Source organism: Leptodactylus fuscus, chromosome 11 (genome assembly GCF_031893055.1).
Source record: "Leptodactylus fuscus isolate aLepFus1 chromosome 11, aLepFus1.hap2, whole genome shotgun sequence".
In the NCBI taxonomy this organism is placed as follows: domain Eukaryota; kingdom Metazoa; phylum Chordata; class Amphibia; order Anura; family Leptodactylidae; genus Leptodactylus; species Leptodactylus fuscus.
This window is the reverse complement of record NC_134275.1, coordinates 25,643,633-25,665,819: the sequence shown is the minus strand read 5'-3', so window position 1 is coordinate 25,665,819 and position 22,187 is coordinate 25,643,633. Positions and strand designations below refer to the sequence as shown.

The 22,187-nt window shown below is 44.8% G+C and overlaps 1 protein-coding gene across 1 annotated transcript in view; it reads left to right on the top strand.

Annotated features, from left to right (window-relative positions):
* Positions 1-15,007: 15,007 nt before the first annotated feature.
* Positions 15,008-22,187, top strand: part of LOC142184493 (BTB/POZ domain-containing protein KCTD12-like) — a 51,077-nt gene continuing 43,897 nt past the window's right edge. Inside the window, exon 1 of the mRNA XM_075259384.1 lies at positions 15,008-15,123. The gene's annotated coding sequence lies outside the window, so the exon portion shown is untranslated. The remainder of the gene's footprint in view (positions 15,124-22,187) is intronic.

Sequence of the window (22,187 nt, the reverse complement as noted above, 5' to 3'; positions counted from 1 at the left end):
AGCAGTCTGCAGACTCTGCAAGACAAGCATCAAAGGAGCTAAGGCTGAACACGAATTGAAGCTTGCAAAAGAGGCAAAGAGTAAGGTAAAAGGATTTTGGGGATATGTTAAAAGCAAAAGAAAAGTGAAGGAGACCATTGGAGTCCTGAAGAATGACAAAGGAGAAACAGTTAACATGGTGGAACAGCAGGTGGAGCTACTAAATTCATATTTTGTATCCGTCTTCTCCCAAGAAACTAATGGAAATATCGACATTAATGGTGATGGAGATGAGGGGAAGGAGGACTCCAAGCTGACTATAAGCGAAGGTCTGGTAAGAGAGCACTTAGCCAAGTTACAGGAAACCAAGTCCCCAGGACCAGATGATTTACACCCTAGAGTCCTGAAAGAGATAGCTGAAGAAATAACAGAACCCCTTGCTATAATCTTCGGTAAGTCATGGGAAACAGGAGTGGTCCCTTTAGATTGGAAAAGGGCAAATGTTGTCCCCATCTACAAAAAGGGGAAAAGGGACGATCCAGGAAATTACAGGCCGGTAAGTCTGACCTCGATAGCAGGAAAAATCTTTGAGCAAATTGTCAAGGAACATTTACTTCGGTACCTGGATGGGAAGGCATTAATTAACCAGAGCCAGCACGGCTTTATGACCAATAAATCTTGTCAGACTAACCTGATTTCCTTCTACAACAAAATCACTGAATGGTTGGACCAAGGGAATGCCGTGGACATAGTATATCTTGACTTCAGTAAGGCATTTGATAAAGTATCACATAACCTTCTTATTGAAAAAATTATTAAGTATGGCTTTGACAAAAAATCAGTTAGGTGGATTCACAACTGGCTTAATGATCGGGCACAACGAGTAATACTAAATGGCTACACATCGAACTGGAAGAAAGTCAAAAGCGGGGTGCCGCAGGGCTCTGTTCTGGGCCCAGTACTTTTTAATATCTTTATAAATGATCTGGACGATGGAATTATTGGGGAACTCATAAAATTTGCAGATGATATGAAGATAGGAGGAATAGCCAACACTAGAGAGGAGAGAGAGTGTATTCAAAAGGACTTAGACACACTGGAACAATGGGCTGAGGCCAACAAAATGGTATTTAACAGGGACAAATGCAAAGTTCTACATCTGGGTAACAGAAATGTAAAAAACATATATAGTATGGGAGGAATAGAACTAAGTGATAGCATAGGGGAAAAGGACTTGGGCATAATAGTAGATCACAAATTCAACATGAGCCAACAGTGCGGTGCTGCTGCAAAAAAGGCTAATAAAATTCTGGGATGTATTAAGACAAGCATTGAATCTAGATCAAGAGAGGTCATTATTCCGTTGTACTCTTCCCTGGTCAGACCACACCTGGAATACTGTGTACAGTTCTGGGCGCCTCAATTCAAGAAAGACATCGATATATTGGAGCAAGTCCAGAGAAGAGCAACCAAAATGGTGGAAGGTCTGCAAACCATGTCCTATGAGGAGCGGCTAAAAGAACTGGGATTGTTTAGTTTGCAGAAGAGAAGGCTGAGGGGAGATTTAATAGCAGTCTACAAATATCTGAAAGGTAGTCACAGTGCAGAGGGATCTACCCTATTCTCATTAGCACAAGGAAGTACAAGAAGCAATGGGATGAAACTAAAGGGAAAGAGATACAGATTAGACATTAGGAAAAACTTTCTGACAGTGAGGGTAGTGAGAGAGTGGAATAGGCTGCCACGGGAGGTGGTGGGCGCTCCATCAATGGAAATCTTCAAGCGGAATCTGGATAAACATATAGCTGGGATGATTTAGGAAAACCTGCACTCGCAGGGGGTTGGACCCGATGGCCCTTGAGGTCCCTTCCAACTCTACCAAAAAGTAAAAGTAAAAGTAAAAGTAAAGATATACTAGGAGTCCAAGCATCTTAGGAACAGAAGAAAGAAAGAAGGAAGACTTCATATCATACTCATTTAGTTTTTTGTGCGGAGTGATCTTCGCTTGGTCTGATGTAGATTATGTACAGGGCCGCCGATAGGCCAGTACTACTGGTACTGGCGTCAGGGGCCCGGCCAAATTGAAAAATGGGGGGACCCGGTTTTGGCCCGCTACCATGTGCCGGCCCCCTGGCACCCGTAGCAGTCATTGTGTATGTCCTATTTCAACTCAGATCTGCATCCAGAGGACGCAGATCTGAGTTGAAGACATACGCGGCTGAAGCAAGGAGCTGACACAGGTCAGCTCCTCGCTTCGCCGCCGCCACTGCTACTGGCTTCTAGACGCGATGTGATCACATCGCGTCTAAAAACCAGTAGCCGGCGGCAGCAGCAGGTCAGCTCCTCGCTTCAGCCATCGCGTCTACAAGCCAGTAGCCGGCGGCGAAGCGAGGAGATGACACAGGTGAGCTCCTCGCTTCGCCGCTGTGCGCCTCTCTCGCTGTCACATATGCGGCTGAAGCGAGGAGCTGACCTGTGTCAGCTCCTCGCTTCGCCACCTCCGCTACTGGCTTGTAGACGCGATGTGATGAAGTCACATCGCGTCTATAACTGTGCGCCAGTGAGAGAGAGGCGCGCAGAGAGCTGCGAGGGAACGAAGGAGAAGGTAAGTCAGTCAGTGTAATGTGGAACGTGAAACTGGGGGAAGAGAGAGGACGGCATGACACTGGGGGCAGAGATGGAGAGGACGGCATGACAATGGGGGCAGAGATGGAGGGACATGAATATGGGAGCAGAGATGGAGAGGACGGCATGACAATGGGGGCAGAGATGGAGGGACATGAATATGGGGGCCGAGATGGAGGGGACATGAATATGGGGGCAGAGATGGAGAGGACGGCATGACAATGGGGGCAGAGATGGAGGGACATGAATATGGGAGCAGAGATGGAGGGGACATGAATATGGGGGCAGAGATGGAGGGGACATGAATCTGGGGGCAGAGATGGAGGGGACATGAATCTGGGGGCAGAGATGGAGGGGATATGAATATGGGGGCAGAGATGGAGGGGACATGAATCTGGGGTCACAGATGGGGGGACATGAATCTGGGGGCAGAGATGGAGGGACATGAACCTGGGGCAGAGATGGGGGACATGAATCTGGGGGCAGAGATAGAGGGGACATGAATATGGGGGCAGAGATGGAGGGGACATGAATATGGGGGCAGAGATGGAGGGGACATGAATATGGGGGCAGAGATGGAGGGGACATGAATATGGGGCAGAGATGGAGGGGACATGAATATGGGGGCAGAGATGGAGGGGACATGAATATGGGGGCAGAGATGGAGGGGACATGAATATGGGGGCAGAGATGGAGGGGACATGAATCTGGGGTCAGAGATGGGGGGACATGAATCTGGGGGCAGAGATGGGGGGCATGAATCTGGAGGCAGAGATGGAGGGACATGAACCTGGGGCAGAGATGGGGGACATGAATCTGGGGGCAGAGATAGAGGGGACATGAATCTGGGGGCAGAGATGGAGGGGACATGAATATGGGGGCAGAGATGGAGGGGACATGAATATGGGGGCAGAGATGGAGGGGACATGAATATGGGGGCAGAGATGGAGGGGACATGAATATGGGGCAGAGATGGAGGGGACATGAATATGGGGGCAGAGATGGAGGGGACATGAATATGGGGGAAGAGATGGAGGGGACATGAATATGGGGGCAAAGATGGAGGGGACATGAATATGGGGGCAGAGATAGAGGGGACATGAATCTGGGGGGCAGAGATGGAGGGCATGAATCTGGGGGCAGAGATGGGGGACATGAAACAGGACAGAGATGGAGGGGACATGAAACTGGGGGCAGAGATGGAGGGGGGGACATGAAACTGGTGGCAGAAATGGATGGGCGGACATGAATCTGGGGGCAGAGATTGCGTGGGAGACATGAAACTGGGGGCAGATGAAGGGTGTATATGAAGCTGGGGGAGAGATAGAGGGGGGGACATATAATGTGCGGGTGACTGTAGGAGGATTATACTGTGTGCGGGCACATGAAAAATTAATGAGAATGGGTGGAGTCAACATAACAGTGGGTGGGGCTCACTGTCCCTCTTTTGGTTCTTCAAAAGTTGGGAGGTATAGGTACAGGGGGCAGTGGAAAGATGTTAGAAGGTGGACGAGGGGGAAAGGGGATTGTTGGGGCATCGGGTGTGCGGCACTGCGGAGAGGGAACGTCTGGGGCAATAATATATAGTATATAAGTTTTTAGCTGGAGAACTACAAAGCACACAATAGCTCCAAAGGTATGTGTGCTTTGTATTAATAATGATGTAGGCTGCTATGTTACTAGCATAGCAGCCTGTTTGGGGGTGGGACTTTCACTTTAAAGGAGTGTTCACATTGTGTTTTTGGCCTCCCTTGCCGGGATACGTTGGTAACCAGTCACAATCAGCTCCCCACTTATCCCTGCACAGAGAACTGCAGGCCCCCCTTTTTTTTAATGGCCAGTTCTTCGTGAAGGGATAAGTTGACAGCTGATTCTGACTGGTTACCAACGTATACCGGCAAGGGAGGCCAAAAACGCAATGTGAATAAGCCCTGAGGATTTATTAAGAGAGCTCTTATAGATGGTGTTGGCTCTCTATAGGCGCTGTCACACGTAGCAGATTGTACCTGCAAATAGAATCTGATTAAGCCTTGTAATGCTGCTAAATAAAGGGAAATGTAATACATAATGGGTATGTCGCAAATTAAAGTAGTTTTAAAATGGGGGGGGGGGGGGCCCAGACACTTAGGCTGTATGGGGCCCCAAAATTCCTGATGGCGGCCCTGATTATGTAGCCTGATCGCAGTTGGAAGAGAGGACTTGCGATAGCGCTGCTTCTCACACTTGGGGTGAAGCAGACGGTCACTTACAGTGCTGCCAAGTCCCATCAGGGTCCCATACATGGGGTGGGATTTGTTCTCCTGCATGGAGCTCACCACGGACAGTATCCTTCTGTCACCCACCCAGGAAAGAGCTGGCCCTTCTGATCAACCCGTCAAGTCTATTTCTCTCCCTGGTTGATATACTGCTCCCCCAGCAGGTCACACCGAAAAAGATGGCTGAAATAACCACAGAGTTAAAAAAGTCCCTAAGAAGTGGCCCCTGGACTCCGAAGGCCCTTCTGAGTAGGTAGAGTCTGCCGTGACCCTTTCTGTGCAGTGCCTCCAGGTGATCAGCCCAGTCCAGTTAATTATTGAGGAGCACACCCAGGTTTTTATAGGTACTTATACATTATATATATATATATATATATATATATATATATATATATATATATATATATACATATACAGGGTGCCCCAAAAAAATGTATACACATTTTAGCAGCTGATAACTGAATTATTTATTCTTTCTTTACAGACTGAACCCATTAAACCGAGTGATGGCATACAGACTTGACTTTGAAGAAAGGAAATTTATTCTAAAATTCTACAGGAAGTATGAAAACGCAGTAGAAGTGCAAAGACAATTTAGGAGGGAGTTTAACAAAGAACCACCTACACGAGTTACCATCACTCGAAATAGAGATAAGTTTGAAGCTGATGGAACTGTTCAGGACGTCCATAAGAAGCGTTCCGGAAGACCACGTACACTCGACAAGCCCCATAAAAAAAGAAAGATTACTGGAAGCGTTTCAACGAAGTCCAAGAAAGACTTTGCAGCAAGCTAGTCGTGAGGTAGGGATTTCAAAATCATCAGTCCATCGCATCATGAAACGTTGTCAGTGGAGAAGTTACATTCCAAGATTAGTCCATGCACTTAATGACAATGATCCAGACTGAAGAGTACAGTATTGCGAGTGGTACTTGGAACGATGTAACGAAGATGCACACTTTCCCACAAAGATTGTGTGGAGTGATGAGGCCACATTGAAATTAAATGGTTTGATTAACAGACACAATTGCACCTACTGGGGACCTGAGAATAACACATGGTAGTGTGGAGGTGCCCCATCTTTCTTCTTTTATGGGGCTTGTCGAGGTACGTGGTCTTCCGGAATGCTTCTTCTGGATGTCCTGAACAGTTCCATCAGCTTCAAACTTGTCTCTAATTCAAGTGATGGTAACTCGTGTAGGTGGTTCTTTGTTAAACTCCCCCCTAAATTGTCTTTGCACTTCTACTGCGTTTTCATACTTCCAGTAGCCTTTTAGAATAAATTTCCTTTCTTCAAAGTCAAGTCTGTATGCCATCACTCGGTTTAATGGGTTCATTCTGTAAAGAAAGAATAAATAATTGAGTTATCAGCTGCTAAAATGTGTATACATTTTTTTGGGACACCCTGTATATATACACTCACTGGCCACTTTATTAGGTAAACCTGTCCAACTGCTCGTTAACACTTAATTTCTAATCAGCCAATCACATGGCGGCAACTCAGTGCATTTAGGCATGTAGACATGGTCAAGACAATCTCCTACAGTTCAAACCGAGCATCAGTATGGGGAAGAAAGGTGATTTGAGTGCCTTTGAACGTGGCATGGTTGTTGGTGCCAGAAGGGCTGGTCTGAGTATTTCAGAAACTGCTGATCTACTGGGATTTTCACGCACAACCATCTCTAGGGTTTACAGAGAATGGTCCGAAAAAGAAAAAACATCCAGTGAGCGGCAGTTCTGTGGGCGGAAATGCGTTGTTGATGCCAGAGGTCAGAGGAGAATGGCCAGACTGGTTCGAGCTGATAGAAAGGCAACAGTGACTCAAATAGCCACCCGTTACAACCAAGGTAGCCAGAAGAGCATCTCTGAACGCACAGTACGTCGAACTTTGAGGCAGATGGGCTACAGCAGCAGAAGACCACACCGGGTGCCACTCCTTTCAGCTAAGAACAGGAAACTGAGGCTACAATTTGCACAAGCTCATCGAAATTGGACAATTGAAGATTGGAAAAACGTTGCCTGGTCTGATGAGTCTCGATTTCTGCTGCGACATTCGGATGGTAGGGTCAGAATTTGGCGTCAACAACATGAAAGCATGGATCCATCCTGCCTTGTATCAACGGTTCAGGCTGGTGGTGGTGGTGTCATGGTGTGGGGAATATTTTCTTGGCACTCTTTGGGCCCCTTGGTACCAATTGAGCATCGTTGCAACGCCAAAGCCTACCTGAGTATTGTTGCTGACCATGTCCATCCCTTTATGACCACAATGTACCCAACATCTGATGGCTACTTTCAGCAGGATAATGCGCCATGTCATAAAGCTGGAATCATCTCAGACTGGTTTCTTGAACATGACAATGAGTTCACTGTACTCCAATGGCCTCCACAGTCACCAGATCTCAATCCAATAGAGCATCTTTGGGATGTGGTGGAACGGGAGATTTCGCATCATGGATGTGCAGCCAACAAATCTGCGGCAACTGTGTGATGCCATCATGTCAATATGGACCAAAATCTCTGAGGAATGCTTCCAGCACCTTGTTGAATCTATGCCACGAAGAATTGAGGCAGTTCTGAAGGCAAAAGGGGGTCCAACCCGTTACTAGCATGGTGTACCTAATAAAGTGGCCGGTGAGTATATATATATATATATATATATATATATATATATATATATATATATATATATATATATGTGTGCAGGTGAAGCTACAGAAAATCGATGAGACATTTTGTAACAACATCGATTTCTTTATAATGCCAGTGGTGTATTATAGCCCTTCTCAATCCAGGACTCGTTCATTTTTATAAAACTCAGGCGATCGACATTGACAGCAGAGAGTCTTGTCCAAAGCTCTGTGACAACATCACCTGCAGTGCTGAACAGTCGTTCAGAAAAGACACTAGCTGCTGGACAGGAATGTAACCCCAGGGCATACTGGGTAAGTTCAGGCCACAGTTCCATCTTTGACACCCAGTAGTCTAGCAGGAAAGACTCTTGTGGTAAGATGTCTTGGTATAGTCTTGCACCTGCAACAAAAAATGCTGTCTCCGGTCTGATACCTCTACATTTAATGTTGCTGTAGTAGGCCTCAACAAAGACAGCCAAAAATTGTTTATACTTTCCCAGATATAAATTTAAAAAAAAAAAAAAAAAAACATGTAAAAAGAAAAACAAGTCCTATGTATCACCGAAAAACTGTAGAAAGTAGTTGAATAACCCAAATGACAAAATTGTTATAGGCCTTAAAACAGCAGATACAAAAAACCCGAAAATGTGCCCACATTATGCCCACACTTCCCTTGCAACAGGCTGTGCTTCTGTCTCTGGGACCACCACGGCGTTGTGAAAGATGTGCAGGAGTTGGAGATGATCTTGACTCACTGTTTTCTTTAGGAAATGTGTCCATTAAGTCGTCCAACAGTTTTTGATGGTACATATCGATGTCGCTATAAGCCTGTGGTGTGATGGAAATGAAGCCAGGAACTATATCCCTGAAGCGAGGATCAAGTAGGGTTGCCACCCAGTATTCAGGATCTGCCAGGATGTTTTTCACACGCTTATCTTCCAGAAAACAATTAAGCATGAAATGACACATGTACCTGGTGGCGATTCATGACTGTCCAACTCATCTAAGCTGACTGTAGTCTATTCTGCATCCCCCCATCCACGCACAATGCCTGTTGACTGGGACTGCTGGAATTGACAGTGACATCAATCTCCTCATCCAAATCATCTTCATCATCCTCCTCCTCCTCCTCCTCTGAATATGTACCCACAGAGGCTATTCGAGTCTGTGACCCAGTCTCCAACCAATGCCTGATCCGTCCAGCCCCGGAGTCATGGTGGCCATGTTGGTCTTCCAAGTCCTGGCTGTCATCCAAGAAAATCTCCTCTTCCTCCTCTGTTGGACATACCTGATCCCTCAAAGTTATGAAGCTGTCCTTTAATGTGCACAAAAGTGGCACAGTCATGCTGACGCTGGTGTTGTTTGCGCTGACCACTTTTGTGCAGTATTCCAGACACTGAAGAACCAAACAGACGTCATGCAGCTGTGCCCACTCCACAGCCATAAGATGGAGGTTTACTGTGGCATCAAAAGATCAATTACTGCTAGGGGGCCACACGGTGGCTCAGTGGTTAGCACTGCAGCCTTGCAGCTGCTGGGGTCCTGGTGTTCAAATCCCGCCAAGGACATAAAACCATCTGCAAGGAGTTTGTATGTTCTCCCTGTGTTTGCATGGATTTCTATCCCATATTCCAAAAAAGATAGGGAAAAATGTACATTGCGAGCTCCATGTGGGGCTCACAATCTACATTTAAAAAAAAAAAAAAAAAAAAAAAAGATCAATTACTGCTGGCTTCTGTTCGACAAACCTCTGCAACATATGCAATGTCGAATTCTACCTGGTGAGCAAATCACATATGAGCCTGTGAACGGGCAAGCGGTGTTTGCGCTGAAACTGAGCCATGAGAGATGAAGCTACCTTGGACCGCAGTATATGGGCACACAATGTTCATACTTTGTCAATCAGGGGTGCAAGATCGGGATAGTGTTTCAAGAACGCTTGCACCACCAAATTGAATACATGCGCAAGGCAAGGTATATGTATCCTAGGAAACAATTTCAGGGCCGCCACCAAATTTCTACCATTGTCGCAGACCACGTTGCCTATTTTGAGGTCTAGCGGACCAAACCATAACTCAGATTCAGCAAGTATAGCATCTTTGATGTTTTCGGCAGTGTGACTCAGTTCCCCCAAGCTAATTAATTTCAGTACTGCTTGCTGCCTTCGCCCGCTAGCATGCCGATACAAATGAGGTACATTTCCAGCCCCATGATGTGGTGGAGGTTCTGGTGTGGAAGTCATTCTGTCCCCGGAACTCTCAGGAAATGAAGTTTCTGAATTAGTTGAAGGGGAAGTTGGAACCCCCAATGAATTCGGAAGGACCCTCCTTCGGGTTGGAAGAACAGATGACAAACTGCCGTCAACATTTTGACAAGGGTCAAACATGTTGACCCAATGTGCAGTCAGAGATAGGTAGTGGCCCTGCCCATGCTGGCTAGACCATGTGTCTGTTGTCAAATGCACACATGCCCTTAACAGATTGCTTTAGGGCACGCTTTATCTGTTGCTTGACATGCTCCTGCAAGTCAGGGACCGCCTTTTGTGAAAAGTAATGACGGCTGGGTACAACATATTGGGGCACAGCATGGACCATCAGGGAGCGAAAAGCCTTTGATTCCACAAAGCGGAAAGGGACCATTTCCAAGGCCGGTAGTTTTGAAATTCTGGAGGTAAGCAGCTTAGCACGCTCACGTGTGGCTGGATAATTTTTTTTCCCTTTCCATTACTTGTTGGAGGGTGGGTAAAAAATATGCAAATCTATTCTCCTGGATGAAATTAGGAGAACAGAGTGCACTCTGTACACCACCCTATAGAGGGCAGCATCCCTAACATCATGAACGAGTCAGTTATAAAGTCTTTTAATCATGATGTGGATTTAATTGCCAAATCAGTATTTCTGTCCCAAAAGGAACAGATTCCCAGCTACGGACAGCGCTGTTTTGGCCTATTGGGCAATCCTCAGCATAGCGTAGGGATACTGATTTGGCAGTATGAGAGACTATAGACCAAGGTCGGGGGACACTCGTCCACATCAGGGAGAGTGTGTGCCTACATAGGCAGTACGGAGACTTACAAGTCATTCCTGCTCCGCTAGGGATTATGGGTAAAAAAATATGCAAATCTATTCTCCTGGATGGAATTAGGAGAACAGAGTGCACTCTGTACACCACCCTATAGAAGGCAGCATCCTTAACATCATGAACGACTCAGTTATAAAGTCTTTTAATCATGATGTGGATTTAATTGCCAAATCAGTATTTCTGTCCCAAAAGGAACAGATTCCCAGCTATGGACAGCGCTGTTTCGGCCTATTGGGCCATCCTCAGCATAGTGTAGGGATACTGATTTGGCAGAGTGAGAGACTATAGACCAGGGTCGGGGGACACTTGTCCACATCAGGGAGAGTGTGTGCCTACATAGGCAGTACGGAGACTTACAAGTGTTGGAGGGTGGGCTGAATATTAGAGCCAGAAAGAGAGGAAAATGTTGGAGCAATTGGCATACGAAATTCAGAGGTGGCTCTTTGGCCAGTGGTTCCTGTAATTCTTTTATGCAAAATCCTCAACTGTTGTCTATCACTGCTGCCTGGCACACATGAAGTTGGTGTGTATGTGGCACTGGCATTGGACAAGTATGTGGTAAAACTAGCCAAAGCTTGTGGTGGGCCAACGTTCACAGGCACATCCCTCTCTTCACTTTCTTGTTGATTAAATATTTTAAAAAGTGATGGGTGCACAGACTTCAAATGTTTAGGCATAGCATTTGTAGTGAGGTGCCTAGCCTTTCCTCGGCTAAGTGACTGCTTGCAAGTCTTGCACATCACCCTGGTTGGGTCATTTTCATCTTTGGGGAAATATAACCACACAGTTTGTTTGGAGCCTTTCTTTTTCAGGTTAGCACGTTTAGGCACTTTGGGTCGCACAATGCCAGCAGGACTAGCATTTACTGGTGTGCGTGTTATAACTGGGATTTGTGCATTAATTGGAGGACATTTTGGTGGCACTGGCAAACGAACTTGAACCTCATCATCAGAAGTAGTTCCCTGATCCTCTTCACGTGGAGACCAAGTTTTGTCAACATAGTCATCATCCACTGGTTCTTCTGAACAATCTTCCACACTAAAGCATGGACTGGCCTTGATGATGATGAAGGCAGCTGCATCTGGAATTTGTGTATCATCATCGTCAGATGACAGCAGTATGTCTGTGAACTTGGACATTGAATGATCAAATAATGCAGCAGATCCCTCAGCTTCTTCCAAATTAGTTGGACAGGTTAATTTAGAAGGGGGTGAACTGGATCCCCATTGAACATTTGGCACAGCAGATGACCCAAAGCTTCGTTCAGTGGAATATGTGGAGGAAGTCCTTCCAGAAGAAGATGCTTCAATATATGAAGTACTAAGTTCTCTGTGGACTAGCTTATCAGCATTCAGAATACCAGATTCACCACAAACACGCTATGCTGACGTCTGTTTTTTTCCCTTTCACGGCAGGTGGTTGAGCACTGGCCAGAGTACCACTGTTGGGTCCTTTTAGTTTTTGGGGGCATGTTTTTGAAAAAAAAAAAGTATACTTTTTTGGCAAAGGTATGTATATCTCTGAGGACAGAACTGCCTATTGGATTATAACAGCCACTGGTTGTCAGGAATAAACGTATACCTTCTTGTCTAAGGTCCGTGGCGTAACTACTGCCATAGCAGCGGAGGCAGCTGCCACAGGGCCCGGGACATTAGGGGCCTGGTGACAGCCGCTACCGCTGCTATCATTATACTCGGGGGTCTTTTCGGACCCCCGAGTATAATGATTGGCAGACCGGGAGAGGTAAGGGAACATAAAAAACATGTTACTTACCGCTCTACAATCCTGCCAGGCCTCCTTCCTGACGTCCTTTCTGACGTCTCTAACGTCACATGAACCCGACCTGAGTCCCGGGTCATGTGACATCCGACGTCATAGCAGAAGGACGGCAGCAGAGAAGGCAGCGGACCGCGTAGGAGCCGGGGGACAGGTAAGTAACAGTGTTTTTTTATGTTTTTTATTCCCCCAGGACTCCGATTATTATACTCTGGGGTCTGAAAAGACCCCAGAGTATAATAATTGTTTATGGGTGTCCACTATGGGGGATAATACTGTGTGCAGGGGCCACTATGGGGTACAATACTGTGTGCAGGGGCCATTATTGGGGTACAATACTGTGTGCAGGGGCCACTATTGGGGCATAATACTGTGTGCAGGGGCCACTATGGGGGATAATACTATGTGCAGGGGCCACTATGGGGGATAATACTGTGTGCAGGGGCCACTATGGGGCATAATAGAACGCGCAGGAATGCGTAGGAGGGGGTCGGTCGAGGTCGTCGGTGTCGGTCGGGGGATGGGGGGGCATGTCAAAAGTTCACCACGGGGCCCCGCCGTTCCTACGCCACTGGCTAAGGTGTATATATATATATATATATATATATATATATATATATATATATATCTGAGGACAGGAGTGCCTATTGGATTATAGACAGCCACTGGTTGTCAGGAATAAACGTATACCTTTATGGCTAAGGTATATATATCTCTCTCTGAGCACCGGACTGCCTATTGGATTATAGACAGCCACTAGTTGTCAGGAATAGACGTATACCTCTTTGGCTAAGGTATATATACCGTATTTTTCGGACTATAAGACGCACTTTTTTCCCCCAAATTTCAGAGGAAAATGAGGGTGTGTCTTATAGTCTGAATGTGGGGAGCCGCGCTCCTGCCACCGCTGGTTTTCTGCAGCGGCAGGAGTGTGACAATACTGCAGGCCCTGTGCCAGTGGATCGCAGGCCCGAGCTCCGACAACTCCGCTGTAAAAATTACAGTGGAGATTCCCACTGGAGTTGTCCTCTCCACCCCCCAAAAAAGTTTAAAGTTAGCCTTGGGGTCGGTGGCGATGCAGCAGGCCCGGCACCCGCCCCGGTGTCTGTATGCCAGCTCCAGATGCCGGGTCTGTAAGTGTAATGGCACCGCTCTGCAGAGTGGTCGCCATAGCAATGGCACCTTTGCTGTAACACTTACAGCAGTAATACCGAAGCACGAGCTTCAGCATCTCCGTTGTTAGAGTTAACAGCAGAGATGCCCTCAGGAGATGTGGGCCCCCCCCCCCCAAAAAAAAAAAAGTTTAAATTTAGCCCCAGGGCCGGTCCCCACCAGCCCCATACCTTTAAAGTTGAAGGCCAGCTCCTGCGCAGCAAGCTTGCAGGAGCCAACCTGTTCCGGTGACAGCCGGGAGCCTACTGAAGGCTCCCAGGCCTGTCATCGCTATATTACTATTGCGGCTTGTCTATGAACCTCTGCAATAGTAATGTATAGAATCTCCCATAGACGGCAATACACTTGCAATCAAATGATTGCAGGTTCAAGCCCCCTATGGGGCATTAATAAAAAAGTAAAAAAAACTTTAAAAAAATAAAATAAAACATAAAATAAAAAAAAGTGCACCTCCTTTCCCTAGAATACATATAAAAGTATAACATTACTGTGAAACACATACACATTAGGTATCCCTGTGTCTGAAAATGCCCGGTCTACTAATATTTTTCTTGTACAGTGAACGTCAAAATCAAAAGTGCTAAACCGCCGGGTTTTTCTCACCGTATTGCCTCTGATTTAAATAAAAGGTGATCTAAGCAATAGACATTTCCCAAAATGGTATAACTAAAAAGTACATCTGGCCCCACAAAAAAAATGCCTGTCAAGTGGCCTTGCAGCCGTTGCAAAACTACAACTGCCATACATTAAATATTTTACCATTTTTTGCTTGAAACATTTTTCCCCTATTTTTCTCCTCTATAACCTAGGTGCGTCTTATAGCCCGAAAAATACGGTATCTCTCTGAGGACAGGACTGCCTATTGGATTATAGACAGTCACTGGTTGTCAGGAATAAACGGATGCCTTTTGTGAAAGGTATTTACAGTCTGAGCACTATAACACCCTCACTAGCACAGCTAAATACCTGCCTACACTGACCCTAGCTACCACTGAGATCCTCTCCCTAGCTAGTATGTGCAGCAAAATGGTGGTGTCTGCATCATCACTGCCCTTATATAGAGGGGTGTGATGCTGCTGCCGACAACCAATGAGCTTTCTTCCCACAGCTAACATGGTGCCTGAGTTTCAGGCATCATGTTAGCTGTTCCCACAATGATTGGCCAGTAGCCAAGCATTGTGGGAACATAACCTCCGACCTCAATCCCGCCGGAAAAGATCGTGTTCGGAATTCCGATCCCGATCGTGAATTTTTCTCGATCGCCAATCGGAATCCGATCTTTTCCGATCCCGATCGCTCAACCCTACTGACTGCCCTTTGCATAAACCAATTGTGAAAATCAGAGAAAAATATAATTTGCATAATGTCTTGGAAAATAGTGTATTTCACTAATAAAAGATTTCTGTAATAAGGCAGCCATGCATTTACAATGATATCCTCAGAGGGGCACCAAACACAGACACACATAAGGGGGAGTGACACACTGCTCAGCAACATCAAAGCTCCATTACTACTGACAGCAGAAGAAAGAAAAGACAGAGGAAAAGAGATTAAAATATTAAGCACAAAATCGTGTGTTTTTGGCTTCAAAACAAAGCTAATACAGGTATATCTGCTTATATGATCTTTTAGAAATGACAAAGGTTTTATATATATTATATCTTTGTTACTTATTCATGTTTTAAAGCATCATAACAATAATAGCAATGCAGGTTTCATGTAAATAGATTGTATTTTATGTTTGAGTCTTTTGTTACACAATGTTTGATGGATAAAGTGATTCTGTTGAAAGTTCATGATGATAGACAATGTTTAGCTTATGTATTTTGCCCTATATGATGGTGAGAAGTTTTGTTAAAATAAGAGATACTTTCTGTAGTCACAATGTTTTTGGGCCATAAATGATAAGATTTATAAGGAATAATAACTATGTGAAAACTGAAAATATGGCAATATGAATGAGATAAAAGTTCTCACTAGAATATCTGTAGTCTGTTGTTATTGTCTTTAAAACACAAGGTTTGGTATTATGAATAGCTCCCTGGATTACTGGATTATGAGATGAAGATTGTGTTTTCTCTTTTTCTACATGCTATTTAATGTATTTACATACACACATATAGATAGATAGATAGATAGATAGATAGATAGATAGATAGATAGATAGATAGATAGATATCTTCACATACAATAGTCACCACATTTTTATATGCCAGCAATTTTTTATATTCTTGTTAGAATTAAATCGTGTCGGCATAATGTGTAATTTATAGGATACATTTTCTAAAGTGTACAGTATTTTAGTTGTATTTGTTCCCTGAACCTCCATTGTGTTCCTGATCCTCTTCTATGTCTTTAACTATTTATAGTGTTTGTAGAAGAGATTAAAAGAGAAGCAATTCTGCTAATCTCTGCACTTGACAGTTTAAGCCACAGCTACTAATTCCCTCCCTTATATTCCTGTGTGGTATAAAATATTACAAAACATTTCTGAAGCTGATAAAATAATGAAAATTTAACTCACCGAAATTTTTATTTCCTGTAGTCCGAGGCAGGGTTATGGTTCCTTAGGTATAACCACACAGAGACAGGTTAATTAAGCAGTAGTCAAACAATTAACCAATCAGACACCAGGCATAAATGGGACATAAAGAGTAAGACACAAGACATAACAATAGTAAGACAAAAAAAATATTAAAGGGAGGTATACTTGTAATAAAAATAAACATTTTGGGAGTTAAATTTTCATTTTCCTGGTTGTCCTCGGCAGTACAATACATATGGGACTTGTGAAGCCGTACTTTTTTAAGTGGGAGGGTTAGAAGACACCATCTCTTGAGACCCTTATTGAGACCCTCTTGAAGAATTTGAAGCACCGGGAGCACCAAATTGATCATATCCTGTTATAGACTTTCACCATGGATGGCCTTCTGGCAAGCAGGAACGTGTTAACAACCTCCAATGAGAGTCCAATGTACGTCAGATTTTCCCGGTCAGCCTCCTGACAGTACTGTATCTAGCTCTATACTGTCAGAAGGGGCGTTCCTTACCGCCCAGTCATGACAACATGACTGGGCGGTAAGGAACGCCCTCTCTGACAGCATAGAGCTACGGACAGTATTGTCAGTATAGGCATTCCCAGCTAGACTGTCAGGAACGCCCTTCTGATGGTGAAGCGCTATCGGTAATTGCACTGGTAGCTCTAGCCCCATGGGCACATAAAAGGAAAGCTGACAGTGTGCTGAATTCAGCGCACTGTTGGCTTTCTACCAGTATATAAAACCACATGTACCCAAGGACATGAAAGGTTCTCTTTAAAGGTGGCTCAGTCTTTTTGTGTGTCCCTGATTCCACTAGAAAATCGGAAATAGACTTACCGGTAACTTTGTTTCCATGTAGTCCACCATGATGGCTACACAAGGAGGTTGACCTCTGACCCTCTTTAGGGACAGGAACTGAGAGACTCATTAAATACACCACTCGCGTCACCATTCACCAGTGTTTACCAAATTACAAAGGAAAGGTGCGAAATATAAACTACAGTATGCTGTCTTACATATACATATTTAACTAGGGAGGGTAATTAGACGCCGTCATGGTGGACTACAAAGTTACCGGTAAGTCTAACTCCAGTTTCCCATTACGTCCACCATGACGTCTACACAAGGAGATATACCAGATTACAAACTCTACAGCGGGATTACTGCCGAAAGGACCTTATGTCCAAAGGCTAAAACACTTACCAAACCCAAATCTAACCTCTAGCGTTTAGCACAGGTCCGTGAACCAACCCAAGTGGCAGCCTCTGGGAAGCTTGCCATCTCTCAGCCCAAGAGGAGGAAGTTACCCTAGTTGAGTGAGCTTTGATGTTCTCTGGCTCTGGTGGATTCCTTAAAAGGAAAGACTGTGAGATTGTCACCTTAATCCACCTTGCAATGGTGACCCTTATTTTCTGCCTCCAAATTTTAATTAATAAATTGACGTTCAAGTAGGCCCTTCTGACGTCCATAGCCTGCACCTCACTCTCTTTTGGAGAAGAGGGATTTGAGCGAAAGGAGGGAGGACTATAACCTGCACTCTGAGGAACTCTGACACTGCTTTTGGCATAAAATTTGGATCAAGCCTTAAAGAATCCTGTCACTCTTGATTCTAAGATAAGGTTCCCTAATAGAGGGGCCTGAATCTCCCCTAAGTGCCTAGCAGTGGAGAAAGCGATCCAAAAAAGCTACTTCTTCAATGCTCTCTTTGAACTGATAACCCTTTGCTCAGAATCCAGGAAGGACAGAATGAGAACCTTCTCTCCCTAGAAAAGATCTGGACACTGTCCCAGCTGCAGAGTAGGCAGAATGTGTATATACTTTTATCAGAACAGGCAAAATGGGTGATAACACTATTATCAGAACAGGTAGACTGAATAATAACATACCCCTTTATCAGAACAGGCATAAAGTGTAATAACATACACTATTGTCAGAACAGGCCATCTGTGTAATAACTTACACCTTTATCAGAACAGGTGGAATGTGTAATAACATACACCCTTATCAGAACGGGCCGCCTGTGTAATAACTTACACGGTTATCGGAACAGGCAGATCTATTATAAACCGCAGAAGACTGTGGCCGTTGCACTGTTGTCAGAAAAGGGTTTTATTTTTCAACCACTAGATATCTGACCCGATATAAGTATAATCATGTAATGAATATTAAGTCTTTAAGATGTCATTCCAAAATGGCACACCTTATATACCACCTTCAGTATATATTGTTCCAAAAGGAGCCCTATCGAACAGTGATGGTGTTATGCATGCTATCAGTATATATAACCCCACAATGGGGTTAACCCACACAGCAAAAACGTTATGCATGCTATATATATATTCATCAGTATATATACATCAATAAGCAATGGCATTATCCATATATATCATAAAGCAATGGTATTATCAGTATATACCATAAACAATGGTGTTCTGCCTGCTATGTATCTCTTAGTCTATATCATTCTGCACTGATATAATGCATCCATTATATATCATTCGCCCATGGCATTATGCATGCTATATACATATATCTATAGCCATCACTATACACCATTCAATAAAGGCATTATGCATTCTATATCTATACGTATATACCATTCAGTATTGGGGCAATACATCCCCCATATACCATTCAGCAATGGTGTTATGCCTATTATATATATTCACACGCATCGATCAATATCTACCATTCCACAATGGCATTATGCATGCCATATACACACTAATTACATACATATACATACACATCCATCATTATATACTCTATTATTCCGTACTGGCGTACTGTATCCATTATACCATTCAACAATGGTGTTATGATTGCTATATACATCTATCTATATCCAACATTATATAGCGTTATATAACGGCATTATACATGCTATATCATTATTTACAATTCAACCACAGTGTTAAGCATGCTATACCTCTATGCGCATATACGATTAAGTACTGGCACAATGCGTACATTATATACCATTCAACAATGGTGTTATGCAAGCTATATACACACACACACACACACACACACACACACACACACACACACATATATATATATATATATATATATATATATATATATATATATTATCATTATTAGAGATGAGCGAACAGTGAAATGTTCGAAGTTCGATTCGAGTAGTCGCTTAATACTCGACTGTTCGATCAAACATCGAACCCCATTATAGTCTATGGGGAATAAATACTCGTTTAGGGGGAAACCACTATTCGACTCAGGAGGGTCACCAAGTCCAATAGGACACCCCAGGAGATGATGCCAGCACACTGGAATGCAACTGGGACAGCAGGGGAAGCATGTCTGGGGGCATCTAACATGCCCAAGTCACTGTATTACATCAGGATCCCTGTCAGCTTGCAATATGCGTGAGCTGACTTTTTCCCATAAAAATGCATTGACCAGCGTTGATTGGCCGAATGCCATACAGAGTACAGCATTCGGCCAATCAACGCTGGTTCTGCCGGAGGTTCGTCTGTGAGGAGGCGGAGTCTAATATCAGACCAGAATGGAGACTGCTGTGGACCGATCTTAGACTCCGTCTCCTCCGGCAGAACCAGCGTTGATTGGACGAATGCTGTACTCTGTATGGCATTCGGCCAATCAACGCTGGTCAATGCATTCCTATGCTGAGATGTAGCAGTGCTGGCCGTGTGCTCAGCTCGGCTACTCCGGAGATGAGCCGATCTGAGCGCACGGCCAGCACTGCTACACCGGAGATGTAGCAGTGCTGGCCGTGTGCTAAGCTCAGCTACTCTGGCGATGAGCCGATCTGAGCGCACGGCCAGCACAGCTACACCGGAGATGTAAAAGGTTTAATCCCAGACAGGTCAGTTGGGTGTTGTTTTTTACTAGATTAAACTTTATTGTTACCTGTAGGCCAGGGTCCAAAAACGTTAGAGCAGATGTTTTATCCAGAAGCTTTTGTCCCCTGCAATCTGATTGTTCTCAGCCCGACTGTATTCTCCCTGAAGGTATTGTAGTCTCTGCCTTCTCTGTGGGTTTAGCTTCCGAGATCAGGGAAACCAGCAGTTGGCCCCTCCTGACAAACCTAAGGGTTTTGCAGGAACTTCATGCATGAGACCGAGACAGCACTGGGCAGTATTATCAGTGACTGACTGCTTCACCCCAAGTGTGAGAAGGAGCGTTATCGACGATCCTTCCTCCCAACCACAGTTAGGCTGTATAATCGACATCAGGCTAAGTGAAGATCACTCTGCACAGAGAACTAATTTATGCTGAGTCTTTTTCTTTTTAGGTGTTGTGACTCCTGGTATCTTTTTCTATCTGCTATGAGCTTGTATGTGTTCTTTCTTGTAATATATTACTGTATTATCCATGCTGCTGTAACACACTGAATTTCCCCATGGTGGGACTATTAAAGGATTATCTTATCTTCTTCGGTTTTGTGTGGCCATCCAAGTATCTCGCCACTACTGGTGGCCTTCTAAGTCTTGGGATATTGCGGCCTACGTCTCTGCTTTGTACGGTGTTTTCTAGAGCCAAGGTTCCGAGAACTATACCCTCAGGGGAATTACTCCCATTACCAGTGCCCGAGAGACCATTGTCTCATGTGTCTAAGTATTTTATTAAGGATTTGCGTGTATCCGGGGGAAGACTGCTTTGTGGGTAGTGGTGGACAGATTCAACAAAATGTGCCCTTTTGTTCCTCTTGCTAAATTGCCTGATGCCAAGATCTGGTCCCATTGATTTCTGGACCATATAATACATATAGTCCATTGTACTCCGGACAACATTGTATCTGACAGGGGCATTCAGTTTGTCTCTAAGTTTTGGAGGGCCTTTTGGAGTCTTCTGGGCGTTCAGCATTCTTTGTACCACCCTGAAACCAACAGACAAACTGAACGCTTCAACCAGTCTCTGGAGCAGTATTTGAGATGCTATATGCTAACCAGTCGGATTGAGTTAGTTATCTGTCTGTGGCAGAATTTGCCATCAACCACCACCATGCTGCCTTAAATTCTTCATCTTTTATCTGTAATTATGCTTTCCATTCCCGCTTTTCTTCTCTTTCTCCTTCTACCACCTGTCCAAATGTTAATATGGAGGCTGGGCGGTTACATACTGTCTGGCGTCTGGTCCAATGTAACCTGAGGAACACTCAGGTAGCTGCTAGGAATGTAGCTGCTAGAGCCCATTTAGCAGGTCCTGCATTTTTCCTGGTAGAGAAGGTTTGGCTCTCTTTCTTGAATCTTTGGCTAAAGGTTCCTTCACATAAACTGGGGCTTAAGTTTGTTTGTCCCATGAAATCATTGAAGTTATAAACCCAGAGTCTTTTCGTTTGGCTCTCCGTCCTTCTGTAACAGATTCCTTCCACAAATCCCTGCTGAAAAAGTATCTTCCTCCTGACCTTCCTTCTGGCAAACCTCCTCCATCTGTCCTCATTCAAAGGAGCATCAGCGCGCGGTGTGGGCTGTGCGCGTGCGCGCTGATGTCCCGACTCAGACGGACGTATTGCTTCAGTGCGGGGCCGGTGCCTCGGGCGCGAATGCGCAGACAGTAAAACTGCTCAGAAGAGAGATCCGGACGCCGAATAGCCGCACGTGGACCGCCGACAGTGCGGGAAAATTCTCTTCCACTTACCGAAGAACTCAAAAGCCGCCTGTTGCTGTGGGTTGGTAAGCATCTTGCTATCCACAGCAGGTAAGCAATCTTAATCATTATCTGAAATGCCTCTGAATTATGAATGAGAAGTTTCTTTTAAAAGGATCCCAAGTCATGTTAACTTCAACTTTGGTGACAATTAGTTGAATTTAGTTGAATTTTATTCATGTGACTTATAATTCAAAGTATCTACTCCTCAGGGGATCTTGACCATTATTACCCTACACCAGGGGTGCCCAATACGTCGATCACGATCTACCGGTCGATCGCAATGGACGTATGGGTCGATCGCGGGATGCAGCCAGGCATCCCCGCTGTCTGCTTCTTCACAGCGCAGGCTGAGAGTTATCTCTGGACACTGGCAGGCTGGGGCTGTGGCAGCCCCGCCTGCCAGTGTCCGTAGATGACTCTCAGCCTGCGCTGTGAATAAGCACTTGCAGGCCGCTCTTAGGGATGGAGGGGGCTGGGGTGCTGCTTCTTCACA